The sequence below is a fragment of the Cryptomeria japonica genome, chromosome 4 (assembly GCF_030272615.1).
Source record: "Cryptomeria japonica chromosome 4, Sugi_1.0, whole genome shotgun sequence".
NCBI classification, from domain to species: domain Eukaryota; kingdom Viridiplantae; phylum Streptophyta; class Pinopsida; order Cupressales; family Cupressaceae; genus Cryptomeria; species Cryptomeria japonica.
The window spans coordinates 694,238,114-694,243,979 of NC_081408.1; positions in this window are offsets into that span (position 1 = coordinate 694,238,114).

Consider the following 5,866-nt stretch of genomic DNA (forward strand, 5'->3'; position numbering starts at 1 on the left):
TTTAATCAAATATAATGAAAAAATCATTAAAAACACCAATATAATAAATTAAACTCTAAATAGCGACTCGCAAATAGATGTAGATTTTATCAAAATTGCTCAAACTAATACTATATTTCAACATTTTTCCATTATCAATTAATAAATGAAAACATGTGTTTTCATGACATCAGAACTTACTTCCTATGGTTCATCTTTCAACCATGTGTTTTCCATATTACCTAAATCTCACTTATTAATTCAAAATAGTCTAAATGGATGTATCAACACACAATAGACATCTATAAATCTAAGTAACATAACAAAATATGAGAGTCCAATTTAAGCAAAAATGTCCAAGGAGTTGAGCTTTATTGATTAGAATGTTGAGGTTTTCATTGTGGAGATCCAAGTTCAATTCCTCATAAGACAATCTAAAGTGGAATTCTAAGTTGTGACTCTTGATCTTTCATAGTTGATTTCTAATAAGAGGTGCTTTCTAATTAAAAGTGGATTTTTAAGTAGTGACTCGTGGTCTTCCATAAATGATTTATGAGATGAAACACCTATCATTGAACAAGGATCAATCATCTTGTCATTAACAACTATAACATTAAAAGATCATAAATTTATTAATTCCAGTTATTAAATATCATGTACATATATTTTTATAGCCTCTTCACATATATTTCAATGAATATCTATAATACTCATATAGGTTAGTTATAACAATTATAATATAATTTTCTATGTCATCCAAGACCAACCGAGATGGTAAGAGTTAAGGTTACTCTTTTCTTTATCTTGGTCATTATTTCATAAACCAATTTTACATTTTCTTTTCATTACAAAATTCTAGGCTTAGACTAAAAAAAAAATTGTCTTCTAGTTTTAGTGTCTAATTTCACCACTATTCAATCCTAATAGGTCTAACATATTCACCTAAGGAGTCTTTTGAGGCATTGGCAAATCGAGGCTGAAGATTTGACTCCACTAGACATCCTTTGTTGAACATCCTGTTGACATATTTGTATACCCATAATGAATATTATATTTAAAACTTTTGACTAATAGTGAAAAAAATGATGATTATATTTCCTTTTTAACTAGAACTATAATCATCAAGTCTAACTAAATCTCAAATGACATTTCCCATGTTTAACTTCTGATCTAAGATAATAATTCACAAAGTAATTTTTATTTCTAATGTAAATTAAGTTGACATTCTATCTATTGATCACATGATTTGTTTATTTTTTACTCAAAGAAGTGGATTCCAATGACTTCACATTTCTTAGTTTCTTGTATATTAATATTATGTGCAGTGAATATTAGGAGTGAATTTAAAAATTCCTGGGAACTTCCTAACTTTCATTATGATTTCTAATAGATCCTAGGAATAAGTGCAATAGATCTTAAGATAAGAAATATAAAGAATGGTGAAAACAAAATTGATTCATCTTAAACAAATTTCTAATAAGATTTGTTGCTAAAAATCTTGGAGTTAACACGAGTCCAAAACGTTGCACATGACAATATAAGAATTATTGAACTCTTATGAGTGTGTCTTAGGTGTTTGGTGGAAGGAATAGGCTTCCCTTATTTTTGCCCCTATCCTTAATAGCATTACTATTATTGAAAGTAGATCCCTTCTACTTATACTTCTTTTAAAAATTCCAAGAAGTAAATTGTAAAACTTAATCCTACTGCTCTTCAACAAGCCTTTGAACAATTTTGTAAGTCTATATTGGATAATGAAGCTTGGTTAATTAAATATAATCACATTAAGCATGAGAAAACTTATACAACAAAGGTCAGATATCCCTCAAAATCTTTCAAGGAAATTAAGAAGGGATATAGGTTTTCTCATGATGGAAACAAAATTAGAATACATGTACTAGATCCTATAGTAACAAATATGATAAATGGGAAAAATAAGTTTTCATTTTATCCATTCACAATCTAATACCTAAGACAATAGTTGTGTTGGAATCAATCAACACTGGGAGGGGGGGTGAATTAGTGTTATGAAATTTATAACTTTCTTTAACTGATACTTAAACCAACAGATGCAAATGAATAAAAGTAAAGTGTAGAAACTCAACACATACAAGCACAAAACCATAACACCGAAATTTTTACATGGAAACCCAGAAAGGGAAAAACCACAGTGGGATTGAGACCCACAATATTATAATATTATGATTAGGAGTATAATAATATTACAAAGGGGAATATGCATGCATTTAGGCACACTGCCTAGAGCTCACTAATCAATTACAAAAGAGAGGGCTACAATCCCTGGAGGACTCATTGTCCTACAATAATTACAAATAATAACTGATTGTCTGAACTGATGAATAGCATCTACAAATGCCAAAATGAAATTCCGGTTAAGCACAAATAGTCTTCTTCCATTGATCAAGTACACTGCTCTGTTTTGCTCTGCTCTGTAAAATATCGGATCAAAAATACAAAGATAGCACACATGAAACTACACATAGACACTCATACAATATTTGCACATCAAAATCGCATACCACACCAAAATCGCATACCAAAATGCTTATATAGATCGTCCTTATATATTCCCATCACTTGATTAGGTCACCAACATGTCGGTTCCAAAAAGATGAAATGTGTAACAAGGAGTCAGCTCAATCCGATTACAAATACACCTGCAGACCAAAACAAATTGTTTATATGCTTCACATAAGTCGGCACAACAAATTTGTACATGACACCAATCACCAAAATCATCTCGGAGATTCTGCATAACACGCAACACCACTATTCACACAAATAACCTTGTTCTTCCAGAGAATACCGGATACCAGATCATCAAACTTGCACAAGAATCAATACCAAAATTCTAGGATTGCAGACTAAGTAATTCCAATCAACAACTTGACTACATCTTCCACCACAAACAAAAATATGCACCCAAAACTGAGTTCTACTCAATGTACTCATACTTTGCCGAACACTGTGTTTCACCTTCCAGACTTAAGCAAAACTTCTAGTAGAATAAATTTGCATATACTAGATGACACATCTAATCTAAGTTGTCATCAATGACAACCCCTAAACAATCCTCAAGCACTTATCTCTTCCGGAACAATGTCTCTTGCCAAAAATCTTTGCCTTTGGCATTGATGGCAACACTTAGTGAAAAATGACTAAGTTCCAAACCAAAAATGTCATACACTCCAAAAATGCAACAAGCGTAGATTCCCTTGAGAATATGCATCATTTTTCACTCCACTCTATCCCCCTTTGACATTAATGGCAAAGGTAGGTATCCACTCAAAATTCTAGGTACAAGGGTATACACAACAACTTACAAAAATTTGAAGATGTTTGCAAAAATAGTCTTCAAGGACTACAAGTGATCATCCCAACCTTTCTTTAAGTTCTCCAAAATGTTGATCAGAGCACTAAAAAGATATGCATGCATTTTTGCCCATCTGAGATCTGAAGGAATAGGCTTCTTTAGTGCATTCATTGCATCCTGTTGACTGCTCAGTAGAGTATCCAACCAAGGAGTGACCAGGTTCCTCAACTCTCCCACTCTACCAATTACTATATCTTTCTCTTGATTCGGGCTCTTGATTTTGTCTAGCAAAGCCATCACTTGAGCCTCATAATTACTTGCAAAAATAGCCCCGGGGGCATAGAACTGAGATAAACCGGCTAGTTGGCCTTCACATTCTCTGATCTGCTTATCAAGCTCTAAAGTGAACTTCGACAATAGAAGACATGACTTGTAGATTTTTCTGCCTCTGTTCAATGCCTCCTGAATGCCCTCAATACTAGTTATTAGACTTACCCTATCACCTTCAACCATTCTCAAAATTGTTCTCAACCTCATAGCATTGAAATGATTCAAAACTTTTACATCTGCAACTTTCTCAAGAGTTTCAAAATGAGAGTCTATTGCCTTAAGCATACTACGCAACTTACAAAAGGGTGAGTCAAGTGTGTCTTGTTTGAAGGATGGCATAATTTTCTCAAGAACACCGGTAGCCAAAGATATAAGCTCTCTATCCTCAAAGTGAGACTTCAACAAGTCTTCACTAGCTTTTGCTTGAGCTAAGGTTGCAAACTTGAGTGCTTCCACATGAGAGAATGAATTTAGATTGATAGGCCCCCGAATGAGATCAATGTCACTTATTATCTGCTTGCCCTTGTCAGATTTTGCAGTGTCTCTTTCCATTGGAACCTGTTCAATCTTGCCATCATCTTTGTCCTTCTCTGTATCCTTAGCCTTTTCATCATCAACCTCCTCGGCATCCTTCTCTGACTCAACTGGTATTACCAGAGGATCCCAGTCGACTTCATCGGAGTCTATAATCTGCTGACTATCATTAATATCATCTACAACAACATATTTAGTTGCCTATTCATCCTATTGTGCAATCTTCGGTTCAACTCCTAAGGATGGTATCCCAAGGACTTCCAGAACAGATTTCTGAAAATTTTCCTAAGATCTCTTGGGAACTACATCATACTCATACTTCTTGATTATTTCCTTCAAAATTTCTCTAGTCTCCTTATATACATCCTCATGCTTGCCAATCATTATTTTCTTTACCCTTATTTTGCTTCTAAATCTTTCCTTATTTTCACCAAGAATTCTGTCAACTTAGTCTTAGTAATCACTAGACAGAGTTGCACTAGCTCATATTCCCTAATTCTCTCTTCTTCTAATATAGCATTTTATTTTCTCATATCCAAAATATCATACAAACTTTTAGGAACTTTAGAAGTAATATCTATAAGCACCTTGCTATACTTATTCAAATATACAATTGTAGCTTCTTCTAGTGATCTCTTCCCTTTTGCATCCAATCAATCATAAAATTGAGATTGTATTTTAAGATTACCTTGTTCTGTTATTGCTTCCTTGACTTGCTTAAGGGTTATGCCAGATGAATCAGCTTCAACTTTGGATTTCTTGTTGGGCTGAATTTCATCGGAAGGTTGCATATTCACAACCTTAGCAGCAGTAGCATTCTTCTTGATATCTCTCAGTGCTTCATATGATTCAGTCTCCTCTTCCATAGTGGCTACTACATAAACTCTTTCAAGATTCCCTTTCTTCCTCTTCTTAGCTCCACCAGATTGTTTTGATTGAGGCTTAGGTGGAGGGATAGGCTTTTAAGCACCAGAGGAGGGTGCTGACTTCTTTGCTTGCTTCAACTTCGGGGAAGGAATTTCTGACTTGGTCTTCTTTGGTTTCACCGTATCCTCTTCTTTCAGGATGTTCTTCTCTCAAGCTCTCTGAACTGCCTCCTTTGTAATTCCCATGTCCTCCACCAACTGCTTCACTTCCTTACTCTTCTCTTCATTTTGGGTTTGGTGAATTGAGAGTGTAGGCTCAAGCTTTTCTCCTTATAAGTTCCAAACCTTTCCTCTGACTGGTCTACCGGTTTTCTCAAGAGGTGCTAAGCATATGCATTAGGAATATTAGCACTAACTTCATACCCCCTGGCCATGATCCAAACTATCCTAGGTTCAACAACCTCCATCAAGCATTGATCGGTGTCCACCATGAAGCATATGGAGTCTTCATACTTCTCCACAATTTCCTTAGGGATCCTTTCCCTGCTTTGCATCATGCCTTGCAAAGTTTTGAATTAACCCCACAGAATAGCTTTCTGAGCTTGTGCATCACCTAGACCATCTAGAGTTTCCTTTATCTGCATCGCCACTGGCCTGTCATAAGCCCACTAAACTTTACCTACACCAGGGACCTCATTCGTGAAATAGAAGTATAGATAGATAATTAGGGTACCAAACTTGAATACATGCTTTTTGTCCTGCTTTATCTTCTTCAGATTATTCAGAAGCTCACTCTGGAGCACCTCACATAGATCATATAGCT